Source organism: Grammomys surdaster, unplaced genomic scaffold, assembly GCF_004785775.1.
Source record: "Grammomys surdaster isolate TR1022 unplaced genomic scaffold, NIH_TR_1.0 126391, whole genome shotgun sequence".
NCBI lineage: Eukaryota > Metazoa > Chordata > Mammalia > Rodentia > Muridae > Grammomys > Grammomys surdaster.
The window spans coordinates 17,932,809-17,949,125 of record NW_021621185.1 but is presented as its reverse complement, the minus strand read 5'-3'; the positions used below and the strand labels follow the sequence as shown (position 1 = coordinate 17,949,125).

The following is a 16,317-nucleotide window of genomic DNA, read 5'->3' as shown; positions in this document are numbered from 1 at the left end:
TCTCTCTCTCTCTCTCTCTCTCTCTCTCTCTCTCTCTCTCTCTCTCTGCCTCTACTACCATCTTAACTCCCCTCCCCATGCCCTGAATAAACTCCGTTCTATACTATACCGCGTATGGCTGTTCCCTCAGGGGGAAGGGATGCCTCCGCATGGGCCCATTGAGACATCCCCTTCCCCCATACCTCACTACACACCCACAGAACATATTCTATATATCTTTATCTTTTAATAAATACATCATTTGGTGCCAAGACTTTGATGTAGAAATCTGCAAGTTTCCATCCTACCCCAGCTACCACAAGAGATCCATGCTTTCTAGCCCAGAACTGGTAAGCCACCCCCATCTCCCACTTGTCAGAGTAACTGTCCATATGGTCCCAGGGGAGAGTTCTTGAGCTCAGAACTATCCCTGTGTTGTCCTTGAGGATGGGAGATATTCAGTCTTTCACTGGCCCTAGTTCTAGGACTTATTCCCTTGCGTGAGATTCCCCTCTCCCTTTGAGACAGTTTCTCTTGGCTGATAATTCCAGGCAGGGCCTGGACAAACTGCTTTCTCAGGGGCACTGGCTCCAAGCATTAGTCCCCAGGCCCCATTTGTCTCATCCAAGGGTCATTCTTTTTGCTGACTGGTCCCTATTTACTGGGATGTCTTGGTCTAGTTCACAGTTAACAGAGAACAATATCTCTCTTCATGGCTGCTAAACTGGTATTTTCTCACTAGCGACCGGTAGCATAGACTTTCCCCTCTCTCTTCCTCATTCGTGGCCTGCTACTACTAGCTCAGCCCTTTGCCTGAAGAGTCGGAGTTTGGCCCCGCCCCCTGCAGGAGACCCTGCCTGCTTCCCTCCCCTGTCTGTTTCTTAGCTCTGGTCTGGGTCTGGTGGTGCTCTTTGTGTCCTGCCAGGGACCCTGAGGCTTGCTTTCCCACAAGCTCTGCCACCTGCTCGAAGGACTTGGCTGCCTGCACGCATGCATGAGAGCCTCTCTCTTCCTCTCTGCCCAGGACTTATAAAGTGAGTGCTAACAGTGTGTATGTACACTGTTGCTGGGATACCGAAAAGAAACCATAGGCCAAGGGTAGGGACACTTTCTATTAAGTCCAGGACTTACTGTGTATAGCCTGTAGGGGGCCTTAGTGAGGACTTAAGCCTCTAGCCTGGCTGGAATTTTTGGTTATTGAATTATTCTCAGGATGCCGGTACAAATAATCTAATAACCCCCCCAATGAGTGCTGTGATGTCTTTCAACATATATTTTAAGAGATCTTCACACATACTTGCCAGTGGTCTGGTAAATGGAAAAAGGTTTCCCAAGCGCTTACCTATCCACGCTCCCACCCTTGGCCTGTTCCCACAGCCTGTGTGCTCAGTTTGTGTCACAGGCCTGAACCTGCCTAGACAAACTCATTTTCTGTCACACGATCTTATGCCACTGCTGCCAGCTTTCTTATCCTGGTCCTAGCCAAATGTTTCTTTGCTAACACAAAAATGTGCTTTTCTCTACCTGCACAACCTGCCAAAGTTACTTAGGATTTTCTTTCCTTTCCTGTCTTGATAGATTTCTACTACTGCCATTAAATTATTCAATTACAACCAATCCTTCTAGCTCTCAATCTTGTCAGAAGTTTGCTAATTATTAAATTTATGACAGACGGAATTCCTAAAACCTTTAATAAACCACATGAGTTCTCAGAAGATGTGGACACACCTACAAAATACTACCTGGATTGTGATATGATAATCACTGAAAGACACAGTGGACAAAACTGGATGCCTGAGTCAAATGACTTGGCTAAATAAAGGTAAGTCATTTCTCATGTCACTCATATCCATTCCACGGAGAAAAAGCCCTGCATCTTCTGCTCTTGGAAGCTAGACTGACTTCACCCCAGTTGCCATGGAGACTATGAAGACCATGAGAACTGTTGGCTAGTGCACTCTGTCATTTTTAAAAATAATGTATAACTGGTAGATTGTTGTTTATTCTTTCTCAGATTTCTGACTACATCATTGACAGCTAAACTTTCACAGATTACCTCATTACCCAAACTCAGTTTCCACTGATTAAGTGCTTCATATTTCCTCTTCTTGCTATGCCACTGTCCTAACATTAACTCTAATAAAACATTCCACTATACAATCCAGCAAAGGTTCATCTTAAAGACTGTTGTTAACTCATGTTGTTATCTCTTTTGTAAACTTATAAGCCACAGGAAACCCACTTAGATCTACCTCTCATGGACCAAATAGGCGCCATCCAGATAAGTACATCTGCCTAAAGTTCCCACTTACTATCTATTCTATAGGGTGGGATTCTTCTGGGTTTCAAATGTACATCTTAACAAAAATTTTTCTTTTTCCCAAATGTATTTAGTCTTATTCCCTATATCTTGTCAAGTCCAGGTACATCCAGAACAGCTCCAGAGAAGCAACCTCCAGATGCTCCATCTCCTGTCACTGACCCAGACACTTCTACTGGACCTGTTCCTTTGGATCTATCCTCAGATGGCTCCACAGACCCTGGACAGCAGGGAACAGCCAACTCTTCTAAGACTGGACAAACATCCTCCATACCCATTCTTCTAGGTTCCCGAAAGACACATTGCCCCCAATGCCAGCAGGAAGTAGCCAGATATCACAACGACCCTATTCTTGCTTCGCCACCACCTCTTTCTAATTTTTCTTTCTTAATTAAACCAAAATCGGGAAATGTTAGCATTCTGTCTAAATTCCACCCCCATAGTTACCTGGCAACAGCCAGGTATGCTCCTCCTCACAGTTACCTGGCAATAGCCAGGTAGACCTGGCCCACTATAAAAGGTGCTGCTTGCCTCCTTCTCCTCTCTCTTTCTTGCTCTTGCACTCTCTTGCCTTCCTGCTCTCTTGACTTTTACTTCTCTCTTGCCCTCTTGGGCTCTTACCTCCCCTCTCTCCACTTGGTCATGGCACCTCTCTCTCTCTCTCTCTCTCTCTCTCTCTCTCTCTCTCTCTCTCTGCCTCTACTACCATCTTAACTCCCCTCCTCATGACCTGAATAAACTCTATTCTATACTAGACTGTCATATGACTGCTCCCTCAGGGGGAGGGAATGCCTTGGCATGGGCCCACTGAGACACCCCCTTCCCCCATACCTCACCACACACCCACAGAACATATTCTATATATCTTTATCTTTTTATAAACACATCAGCCATAGTCATAGTGTTTGTCAAGCAACTGAATAGTAACTAAGAGATACTAAAGTACCTGGTGTTGTGTGAGCTTTCCCTGACCACATGAACAAACGTCTTCACCTAGATTGACAGATGGGTGTTATTAGTGTTATTGTAATCCCTTACAGGAGCATGGACAACTTCCAGGTGTCTATACCACCAAAGAAAATGTCTCCTCTCCCCAGCAACCACCAACTGCTTACATATCCTCCAGGAGAGGCAGGGCCACCGGCATCTCCTACACTGCCTTTGAGTCCTCCTTCTATGACAGAACATTAGTGGGCCTGATCATCTGTGAAGTAATCAGGCTTAAGAGAGTCCAAAGGGCAATGGCCATGTCTTGAGCAGAGGCTACCGCTCCATAACATCAGTACAGCCCTGTCCCTGAGGAATCCAGGGGAGGCGAGCTGAGCCATGCTCTAACAAAGCTTCAGAGTTTAGGACACTGAGGTAGGGTCTTGCTCTGAGAACAGAAAAAGATGCAGCCCCAACCACAAAAATAGGGCAGAAAGCGTGTGACAACAGCTTGTGGGTGCTTCCCATGATCTCCTCCTAGTCATAAACCAGAGGACAAGGGAAGCAGTCAGGAGATCCTTGTTGGCCACTTCCTAGGCTGTCCTTCACTAACTCCAGCTGAACTTGTATTTGACCACCAGATGCTTTCCTGTGGCCCACTCATGCTCTCTGCATTTCCACAAAATTCTTTGCTTTTCTCTTTGTGTTATATTTTGGGAGGTGTCTATATAGTTTTATTCTATTGTCTGTCTGTCTGTCTGTCTGTCTGTCTATCTATCTATCTTCTCTCTATCTATCATCTATCTATCTTCTATCATCTATCTATCCTCTATCTATCTATCTATCTATCTATCTATCTATCTATCTATCCTATGAACCTCTTATTCAGCAAATCCTGTCTGTACAGACCTCACCTAGTGCATTGTCACAGATGTTAGTTTCAGGTCTAGAACATGATTTGTGACCTGGGAAGACGACTCAGTGATTAAGTCCTCCTGCAGAGGACTTGAGTTTGGTCCCAGCACTCACATCATGTGGCTCACAGCAGCCCGAAACTCTAGCTCCGAGAAGATCTGGTGCCTTTAACCTCCCCAGGCACCTGAGCTCACATGCACATAAACAGACACATGCATACACGTTCAAAAATTTAATTAATGTAAATAAACAATACATATTTAGAATCTAATTAAGATATTTTTTAAAATACTGTCTATATCAATACTTAAAAATTTAGACAAATAAAATGGCATTTAAAATAAATATGCTAATGTGCTCTGGTAATTCTAGACAAACTCTGAGGCTTCTTGGTTTGGTCAGGCCTCCTCTTCTTTTTTTAAATGTTTATCTGTTTATGAGTGCTTTGTCTTCACACACACACCAGGAGGGAATCAAATCCCATTGCAGTGTAGTTGCTGGGTATTGAACTCAGGACCTCCGGAAGAGTAGCCAGTGCTCTTAACCACTGAGCCATCTCTCCAGCCCCAGGCCTCCTCCTTACGGCTCTGGTTTTCCTGCTTACATGCCTGGTACAATTGTGAGACTCACTTCATTTGTTACTCGTGTGGGGGGAACATGACTCGTGTTATCTTAACTCATTAACCGCTCTCACATTTTATTTTTAGCAGTCTTGGTGCTTATGATTACTTTATTCAGAGTTGTCAATGAGGTTTAATTATCATTTACATTACTGTATTCATTGGTTGGAATTATTTTCTAGGAAGATCTTTCCCACACCACGCCAGTTTATTCCTTACTAACAGCTCATAAAGAAAGAAGAGTAAACGGCCACCTGTTTTCAGCCATTAGAATGACTAGCTGCTCTACCGGTAACCCTTAAAGGTAATTGCTAACCCTCTTTTGTGAATTATATTTACATTATCTTTGTGAATTCACAGCTATTAATGTGGTTGATGACCCTTGCTATACATGGTAGTACCTATATTTTATTTCAAGCTGTTTAGTCTTTGGCCAATGGAAGCCTCTTTGGACTAGAGTTTATGCCTATTCTAATCCATGTTGAGTGTAGAATATTAGCTTCTGTTCAGTGGAAACTTCCCTAGGAGTAAAGACTTGTATCATCCCTTAGTAGAAACTAGGTTATTAATAACTGTGATTTGAAGAGTTAGAAGTGTCTGGGCAGGCATGGAAACATTCCATTGAGTATAAAGAAGGATCCAGGAATCAGGAGCTCCACTGTGCTACTGGCGGTCAGAGCCACAAGCTGTGAGCTCAGTGGTGGCCAGCTTACATAGGCCTGCTGCCTTCACTGAACTGTGTTTTCCTTTGGCTGGCCGACCAATGTCCTTTCCCCCCCCCCCTATCCGGATGGAAGCAGTGTGCAGGCTGGTGAAGCTCCTCGAGCTCTGGTCTGTGGGAGCCTGTGTATCTCTGGGGCATCTTAACTGCAGCAAAAGATGGCACCAGCATCCCAGAGCAGTAGCAGGTGGCGCCCTCTAGTGCAGGATTCAGGAATGAGACCCTTTGCTCTGGTTTTGCAGGCCTAGGAAGTGGGGATTGCACAGGCCCTGACAGCAACAGTGTTACACAGCTCCCATGCCTAAGGTATGCTTGGCCCTGAAGACTTGACACTTCTCGGGAGCTCCACAAACATCCGGGGCCTGTAGTTTCACCTCACTGGTTCTTTACAGCCTGCTGTCTTTCTTCAGCGTCACCTTCGCCTCTCACACATCATCATCACTACCTATACAATATGCTTTGTTCTGCCAGAGATTCCATCTTGACCGCTTAGCTGCTTCTTATCGCTGTGGCTTCTCTCACAGTTGCTTCAGCTCAAGAAGTAGTTATCGCTACCTGTCTACCGCTGCCGCCGCCCCCGCCACCCCCGCCGCCGCCGCCGTCAATCATGGATATCACAGCTCTGCCTCTTCTGAAGCAGTCAGTGCATCCTTCTGCTTTAACACCTTGCAGCTTGGCCGGCTGCCTTCAGAGTCCATCAGGGCTGAGTGGATGCCTTGCTACTATGACAACCCTTCTGCCATGGCTAGGTTGTGCAGGCTTCCCTGCTGTCGTTTCCAATGATCAGCCCTGTGGTCTCGGGTGCCATTGCTTCTTTTCTTCAAAGTTACCAGTCCAACCAGCTCTTCTAAAAGTGAGATGTCTCTTATTGGACTTGTCTTTTAAGACCAGAGGGGGCAGTGCAGGAGGGAATCTAAGAGAGATTGTACCAACCATGCCTAGCATCAACCATACTGTTGATCTTTTGAATCAGTCACGATGGTCCCATGCTAGGCTACCCACAAGGGAATGGATCCTCCTCTGGTCTGGGTGTGAAGAAAACAAATATCTTAAGGAGTATTTGCAATAAGAACTTATTCTTTCTATTGGTGTTTGTTTTAAAAGTGTTTATTAACTTGCATCACATTTTATTGATTTTGTGCACCTGTGAGGGCATGCATGCACCACAGCCTCATGTGGAAGTCAGAAGACAACTTGCAAGAGTCAGTTCTCTCTTTCTACCATGTGAGGCTGAGGGATCAAACTCAGGTCCTCAGTCTTGTTGGCAAGGGCCTTTACCCATCATACTGTGCTATTTTACTGGCCCTAAGAGCATTCATAATAATGCCAGCTTCTTGACTGTGTCCCACAGGGCAGGGGGGGCTGGTCCTCATCTATCTCAATCTTTCCATCATTATAAAACTCCAGATGTAATTTACATTTGGATTTCTCATCTGAATTAAATGTGCTAGGAGTAAGCTTACATCCTGCCACACTTGTGAATGTTGTGTGTGTGTGTGTCTGTGTCAGTCTGTGTGTTACTGAGGATTAAATCCAGAGTCCTAGGCACATAGCCCCTGAGCTTCTTCCTAGCTTATGAAGGTCATCAACACATTTACACATTTTATTCTCTGTGTCAGACATCTTCTTTTAGGCTTAGATTTTTCAAAACCTACTTTTAATAAGGGGTCTTAAATGCTTTAACCTCCCTTCTATCCCACCACCCACCAGAGGTAGTGGAAAGGAAAGGTTAATTAAGCAAAGGAGGATGTGGACCTGTTTAGAAATAGTTCTTTGGAGCAAATCTAATCTGTGTTGTCAGGGTAGATCAGCAGTTCATTTCACACAAACCAGTGGCACCAGCTCGATCCACTCATAAACATCATTCATGAAGAATCAGCAATGACAGGACTTGCAAACACCTTTTATGAATGAATCAGCAGCAGCAGGTCGATCCAGAGAAACTGCAAGGCTCTGCCAATTGGCCCAAGTCCTCAGAAGTCGCAAGAAGCTGCTCGAACACCCCCAGAAGTTTTTTGGTGTGTTTCTCTCTATGAAGTCACAACAAATGATGTCCAACGAAGAATGGCAACAAAGAATACAGCATTGTCTACTGATCGTTGGGCTATGTTTACATCTTTTCCAAACATCATGTGTTCTCTCAAGCATCTGCCTTAGCAAAGCATCACATGCCCCTTTTCTAGACTGTCTTCAGAAAAACACCAAGTGTCTGTTCTTAGCAAAACATCCTCCCATGTGTCTGCTTCAGCAAAACATCCTCTCATAAAACAGTGTCCAGAAAAACATCACATAACACAACTGACTCTCCAAAGAAACCAGAAAGTTCCACTTCATCTTCTGTAAACTTTCTGTTTGTCCCTGATAACTCTCTCCTGAAAGGAAGTGCCAAGAGCCTGGAAGGCATACCTTGATCACATGACAGCTTTGAGAGCCATGAAATTCTGAGCCTTTTGGTTCCATGCAACAAGTGAATCCCACCGCTATTTGCTTTGATGCAAACGATGCTTTCAATGTTCTTAGAGATTATTTGTATCTTGTAACAGCCTTGTAAGTGCACGGCCAAGGCCAAAAGACGTTGTGTTAACCAGAAAGTGATGTCTCTGACTTGTGTTTCCTCTATTTTCTGGCTGATTATATTTGTCTGTGGATTTTAGAGAAAAACATTACTGGTCTTTATGATGGGAACAATAGCTTTATAATGGCAGTCTGATTTCCCTGAATCTGTTTTCCCTGAATGCGTCCATTATCTCGGTCGAGTTACAGGTTAGTGACCCCGTGGCACAGTAGCCTTTAAGTGAGGTCACTGGGAAGAAAATCTAAAACATTATGGAATGGGGCCAGGACGGTGTTGCCTATAGAGCAGTGGTTCTCAACCTGTGGGTCATGGCCCATTTGGCAAACCTTCATCTCCCAAACCATTTACATTACAATTCACAGCAGTAGCAAGCTACAGATATGAAGTATCAACGAAAAAATTTTATGGTTGAGGGTCCCTGTATTAAAGGGTCACAGTAGCGTTAGGAAGGTGATTCTACAGAGTAAGAAAACCATGACAATGACTTGGTCAGTTCCCCTTCTAGGATCTGTTCTTCTGCCATGAATAAAGTTTCCTGAGACTGCTGCATGGAAGACAAGGGGGAAAGAAACTTGTGGATCTCTGTTGAATACTGGCTTACAACTTGAGTTTACAGGATGTCAAGACAGTGTAGACTGGTTGTTACGGGGACTACTGGTCTGGGTCCTTTGGTCGATTGTTTTCTATCATGTAGAATCTAACTAAGGCCGCCAGAGTTAGCAGCACGCACCTTTACCAGGCAAAACAGCCTTCCTTATATTCACTGTTTTGTGGGGTTTCAGAACCGGGCCCTTCTGAGCATTCTTTGGCATTTCCCACAGCTTTGCCACCGATACTAAATAGGGAAACCACAGGCGTTCCTTCGCTTGCCTCACGAGCTTGCAGCTGAGTGGAACTGGCAGGTGACAAGATGTCACTGTGGTCACACAGTCAAATTTCCTCAGACCCTAAAACCATTTTCCCCCCTTTCTTACGTTTCTTAAATGTCATACTGGATTTCTGAAAGAAACAGACTGCCGTTCTGAGGGAAGTGGATCAGGCTCCCAGAAGCACTTATGTTTGAGAAGCCTGCCACCTGCTGGACATGTGAGAAAGTAGCATGGCAGAGTACAAAGTTCTCCAAACTATCTCCGTGTTGAAAATCTAACAGGAACAATAATGCCTCAACGGTCGTCTCAGCTTTTTGGAAGCAAAAATAAATAAGACTTTGTGAAATGATTTCCATGACAGTCTCATATCTTTCTCTACTAGAAAGATTTTGTTAACTGAAAAATGTTGTAGGCGCAGGGTGGGAGGGTGTCTTGAGGTATTGCTCAGTTTTTAGAGTGTTTGCCTAGTATGCATGGAGCCCTGGGTTTGAACCCCAGTACTACATAAACCTGCATGGTGGAACGTATCTACAATTTCATTACTCGTGAGGTAGAGGCATGAAGAATAGAAGTTCAAATGGAGTGGAGGCAGGAGGATCAGTAGTTCAAAGGTGTTCTTGGACCCTTGGTTACATAAGGCCTGAGGCCAGCCTGGGACATGTGAGACCCAGACTCAAAACAAAACAAAACACAAAATAAAACAAAACACTTTAAGGACCCCAAAAAAACAACAGCAAAAGCAATAATAATGACAAATATAGCATGTCGTGTCCTGCTGTGTGCAGAATTCGTTCTTGATCTCTGCTCTTTGCAGCACTCAGTACGACCACAAGCAGATTTTGTGCATCAGAAACCTCATGCTACAGAGAGCATCAACAGAGGGGAGGGCTCTGCTCCCCTTCTCTCACCCACCTCATGCTACAGAGAGCATCAACGGAGGGGAGGGCTCTGCTCCCCTCCCCTCACCCACCAAACACCCTCAACTGGGAAGTCACAGAGACAGCTCACGGATACCTTTACCCCTATCACCTGCACAGCTGAGAAGACGAGAAATAATAGCCAAGTAGTGGTATCTGGAGTGTATTAATTCTGGGAACTTTCAAACTGACTTGAAAGACACAGATGCAGGCTAGTGACTTGACTGAAGGTCATTTGGGTCAGGAGACATGGTGGAGCTTTGGTTAAGGGCAAAAAAGAACACTCAAAATTTGATTAAAGCCCAAAACGTATAGTCCAGGATGTGTAAAGCAAACACCTCTCCCACGTTTGACACATATTATTCATTTGGAGTTAATTTCTGTCCTAATTAGCTAGAAGCCTGGCACTGGACCAACAGAGATTCCAACAGAAAGGACTGACAAATGTTTTCCTGGGGTCATTTGTGACTCATGACTGACATACTGACTGTGCCTGCCATTGTGTTCTGCTCTGGAGAAACAGTTACAGACTAGGTCTCTGCTCTTCACGATGTCTCCGTATGGAGTCAGACACTCACCATTAATATGTGAGATAGCTTTACAGAGTCATGGAGAAGGAGGCTGTTCCTGTCTGGGGACATTAGAGTAACGTCTAGACATTTCACACACGGAGGGTGGTGTTAATCCATTCTAAGAGGAGTCAGGGAGAGATGGGAGGGGGAGCACAGGAAAAACAGATGGCCCTTTTGGAGCTGGAGATGGCTTCAGATCTACTCTCCCAAGAGATGTTCTTAAATGATGCCTGTGTGGACCATTTCTCTTTATTCAACCCCATCTCCAAGTAACATGTGTGTACCTTCTCACTAAAGGGGAAGCGGGAAACGGTATCAGGGTATAGAACTCCCAAGCCGCAAGAAAGCATCTGCACAGTCCGTATATGTCTACAGATGAGTTCTGAGCGGTGGCTCTTTTTGTAAGAATGGGGAGAGCGAGGGACAAAGTGTGATATAGTGTCTGCATGTGACACAGACGGTGAGAGACAGAGCCAAGTGCAGGCTCAACGGCAGCCATAATTGACTGACAGATCCAATAGTTTATTAACATACTGTGATACACAAGTAAGGCACATGCATGGCTCTGTGTATCTACTTCTAGGTTAAATAAATGTTAACTATGTGACCCGTGTGGGTTTATGCACATGTGTGCAGAGGCCTACAGAGGCCATAAGGGGGCAACGGATTCTCTGGACCTGGAGTTACAGGTGGTTGTAAGCCACCCAGTGTGGGTGCTAGGAACTGACCTTTGACCTCTACACTAGCACTCTTAACTGCTGAGCTCTTTATCACCGTGTGTGAGTGTAGCAGTTCCACAAAACGTAACCCTTAAGGGGGACATGGGCTGGGGGTGCAGCTCATTGGGAAGAAGCTGGTTAAATGTACCGTAAACTTTGAGTTCAGATCTCAGTACTGCAAAAGCCTAGGGTGGCAGAGCTGTGATCCCAGAACTCAAGATTTGGAGGTAGGAGAGAATCAGAAAGCAGTTCAAAGTTGTCCTTGGCTACATCAGACCCTGCCAAGCAAAGCAACGAAAAAGAAGAGCCCGGATACACATCCTATTCCTAGGATACAGGATGTGGCATCTTTAGAGATCTTGTTCAGGGATGATGGATGGGCCCAAGAAATGGACACCATCCTGGTGGAAAACCTCAACTGGGTTCTAGGTATCCTGGTTTGCTTTCAGTTTTCCTTAATGTTGTAGAAGTCTAATTCCCTGTAGACAATGACATGTCAGTAAGAAAATTGAAGCCAGTCTTAGCTTCCTTTGACAGATGTGTTCATATAGATGAGAAGACATTGCAGAAAGTCTTTCCCTGTACTTTGGTAAAGGAGAAGATCAGATACCAAGGCAGCATCTTAGGCCTCACAGTATGCCAAACCATAACCTTAGAGTCATTTCCGGAGCCACAACCAGTTTATACCGTGACTGTTCTTTTAATTATTCTGATTATATGGCTTAAGACTTCTCCTTAAACACACATCAACCCCAACCAAATGTAAAGACCTTCCTGCTTTGATAACCAGCTATGCTTGGGGGTACGTCTTATTCAGTGTGGGTTCCAGAGTTTGTACAAAGAACTGCCCACAGTCACTCAGTGTAGGATGACACTGTTAAACTAAGAACACACAAGACCATTTTTTTCCCTAAGCTACAACACTGGACTCCAACACATTTGGCTAGAAAATTTTTTTTCACAGTCCACGAAGGCTTTTTATTTATGCTATACATTTAAAAAAAGAATCCCATGATTTTTCCTCCGGTATGTTTTCGTCTTGCCTCTTCATGGTCCATGATGCCAGCAGAGGTTGTCAGCACAATGGAACCAAACTGGCGTGATGGGAGCAGATTGTTCTGCCGTTTTTCTAGGTCTTCGAGTTGAACATCAAATCTAGGGCTTATAACTCCACACTTGTTTAATCTGCCTGTGAGGTTCACCACGATCTTCCCAGCTCTGTGATCATCAGTGATCTCGAATTCTCCGATGTAACCATGCTTCATCATCACAGTTAAGAACCTAGCGAAGACTTTAGAACACGGCCTGATGAGGACCTGGCGTTTGTCTCGCTTTTCGGCATTGTTGATGCTCTTGAGAGCATCTGCCAGAACATTCATTTGCACCATGGTGACGGCGAGGGAAGATGGCAGAAAGAGAGTAGGAGGGGCAAACCCACGGAGTTCTTGGCTAGAAATTAAAATGGAGTTACCCATGCCAAAATTCCACACCATCAACTCAGAACAAAGAAGCTTATCTGAATTTCCAAGGAATGAGCAAATCTGAGAGATAAGAACCAACCTACCGAGGCAGGCCGGTTTTCATCGTCAGACAATGGTGTTACCTGGTTTTAATCTTTATATCATTTACTCTTGGTTAATATATATTATGTATATTATATATATAATGTATATTATGTATATTATATATATAAAATGTAATATATATATGCACACACACACACACGCACACACGCACACACGCACACACACACACACACACACACATATATATATATATATATATATGCATATGTATATATACATATATATATATGCCAGATGTAGGGACATAGATGTTTGCTGCCTGCCACTTCCTGTCAGACTGAGTAGAAAGATCTTGAATTAGACTCAACTTAAGCAACAGAGACCCAATCTCAAAACAAAGGCTAAGACAATACTTAATTTCTATTGTTCTCTGTGTCAGTCTGGTTTTGCTGTTCAGTACAGTTCAAAAACTGTCCTGTGATCTCATTTAAATTTCTTAATAACTTTCTGAAGATACGAAGTTCAGAAATTTCCAAGGCCTTATATGCGGTTATTACAAAGACAGTAAAGTACCAGTCTCCTTTGAGAGGCCCAGTCTCATGCTCTCAAATGTGTCATAGTCTTTTCTCTGGGTGCCTGTAACCTCTCTTCTTAAGACTGCTAAAGAAGTGTTTTGAAAATTGTTTTTAGTGTGAATGAGTGCCTTGCCTTCAGAAGATGGCATTGGATGCCCTGAATCTAGAGTTACAGATAGGTAGGAAGGAGGGGGGTGCTGGGAACTAAATTCTGGTCCTCTGTAAGACCAGCAAGTGCTGTTAACCACTGAACCATCTCTTCAACACTAAAGACATTTTTTTTTTTTGAGACAGGGTTTCTCTGTGTAGTCCTAGCTGTCCTAATCCTCACTCTGTAGACCAGGCTGGCCTCAATCTCAGAGATCCGCCTGCCTCTGCCTCCCAAGTGCTGGGATTAAAGGCATGAACCATCAGGAGAGTTCAAAGGCATCTTTTCATAAGCCCCCGCTCCACTTCATAGTAGATTGTCCCGAAATCCTTTCCGACTGCAAAGGTAAGGATCCAGATTTATTCGAGTGCAGGTCCCTAAATGAGAAGGGAAGGAATTCCTCAGCCTGCTTCAGGGGCAACACAGCGCTGGCTGTGTTTCAGTTTTTGTTTGTGTTTCCTATTCAATACTGCCAAAGAAAATGGAGCAAACACCTGTTCTCTAAGTTTATTCACATGGGCATATATGTCTGGGATTTAGCCACAGGTTCTTTTGGTTTGCTCCCATCCCCCACCCCGACTTCTTGTTGCTGGCCAGTCACATCCAGCATCTCTCCGAAGGAAACACTTACTGAACAAGGGCATTTGTGCTACAGCCTTTTCACTTTCTGCAGCTCTCAGAACTGCTCTGAGGTGAGAGGACCCACCCTGCCTGTCCTGTTCTACCAGCAGCTCTTGACATAGCCACTCCTAGCAGTCAGGACTTCACACAACAAGTTCCAGCCCCTGGAATGCTGGATCCAGGGTGATTGTAGAGAGTCCTTCCAGGATCCTTTGCAGGACCAGATCTCCACCTTGCTGAGATGTATGAAGGAGAACAATGATATATTTCTCCTGAGTCTCCGATGCTGCTGGCTAAGTAACACAGCCTATTAAAATGCTAAGCCTCTAAGGCTGGCTTTTCTCATCTGCTAAATAGAGATTAGAATTATAATCCCAAACAAATAACAACTATGGAAATGAAGTATTAGGCAGCAATTGTGCCTTACGAGGGTTGTCCTGCATCTATTATGTCTCTAGCTCACCCTATGTCGCCATGGTGCTTGCCATCTAGAAACTTCTTACTGTCCGTGTTTCTTCAGTATGCTCCAACAAGGTTTGGACTGAAGGTCTCTAAAGCAGTAGCCTGTGAGTAGTGTTCCTCACCAAACTAAAAATGAGGCTTCCCGTACTTACATAGGTTTGTGTAGTTAATGTATTGCACCAATTTCGTAGCTGGAACTGATCTTGGATCTGCTGTCTTCTCCTGTGTAAAAACAAAGGCCAGAAGATGCACAGGTGAGAGAAAAGGCAGCAGATGTGGCCTTAAAACAGTGTGAAGTATGACACAGTACATCTAAACTACACTAAATAAATGGGTTCTGTGTCCTTAACAGTCCTCAGTGTCTCTCTACGTTCCTGATGCTGTGGCCCTTTGATACAGCACTTCATGTTGCGGTGACTCCAACCATAGACTTATTTCGTTGCAAAATCAGAACTGTGATTTTGCTAGTGTTATGAATCATATTGTAAATATCTGTTTTCCATTGGTCGTAAGTGATAAGTTGAGCCTCGCTGCTCCAGGGTCTAAAATGTAGCTGTTGTTCGCCGTAGGCAATCTTGCTTCTCAACAGACTGTATAAGATGAAAGAAGGAGTTCCAGTCACAGCGTCTGCTGCTGCAATGATTTCCTGTGCTCCTCACCACAGCCCTGCCTGTCACTCACTTCTGCAGTTACAAGATGACACACCTAAGTCCCACGGTGCGGTGTGGGACAAACGCTGAGCTAAATATACCAGTCTCTGAAACACCAGGAATGTTTATCTCAATTAACTACTTCCTGAAAGGGAAGTCCCAAAGAATCATCTTTCTAATCCTCCATCCCCAGTGCAAGGGCCCACAAAGCAGATTCGTGCTTCCACAAATGGGGTATAGCTTCATCCACTTTCTGCCATGACAATAAACATTTTCAGATCATGGACTTCCTCTTGTCTTCGAGGCCTGCTATGGGGGACTATGGAGAAGGTCTTCAACTACAGAGCCACTGTCTAACGTCCCACTGATGACCTCTCTACATTCCAGCTACGGAGACCCAGCCAAGCGAGTTGCCATGACCAAGAGTCTCATTACCCATGGGCCGCCACCACTGCCTGCCCGTATGCCCATCTCGGTCCTTCCATGGTCTCTCAGCGGCACCTGAGAGCCCAAGGGCTTGAGACCAGTCGGTTCCCAGCCAGCCCCTTGGGCTGGGGATCCCCAACCCAAGAGCTCCGCCTCCACAGGGTCTCAGATTGTGTTTTCTCCATCCCCGGAGCAGAGTCACCCGGCTTCTCACAGACTGGAGTCCACCCTGCGCAGTGTGGAGTGAACTCAGTCAAATTCCCACACTTCTGCCTCTCTGAGCCGTGGCACCAGTCCCTTGGGGCGGCAGACGGGGGACTCACAACTCAGGCCAACAGGACCCATGCCCACGTGCGTGCACCACAGCCCAACAGATAACTATGAAATTATTGTAAATATATACACAGTTCCTTGTTTCAAAGTTCCTCCTCCCCCGAGGAGGCCATCACTAACTTTGGGCAACCTCCCCCGAGCCCTGTTCTCAGACAGACCCCAGCTAGGCCAGACTTTAGCAAGAACCCCAGCTCCAATTAGAAACCCTGAGCCTTTCATATGTTATCATATCAGTGTCTGGTCAAATTCTGTAGCCATGCCGCTACCTCATCACCCTGGCTCCTCCCACATAACCCCCGGCTCCTCCCTCTAGGCTGAGCGTCCAACCCCATCTTAGTGTCTGTCACTAGCATCTGTCACCAGTATGCTTTCACTTGTACAAAGCGCTAAGGTTGATGGCTTCCCTTCCTGCAGCCATCTCCACATTTTCTTGCTATTTTTT

General features: G+C 45.0%; 1 pseudogene; it reads right to left on the bottom strand.

Annotated features, from left to right (window-relative positions):
- Window positions 1–12,129: 12,129 nt before the first annotated feature.
- LOC114614580 lies at window positions 12,130–12,534 on the bottom strand (annotated as a pseudogene).
- Window positions 12,535–16,317: the final 3,783 nt, after the last annotated feature.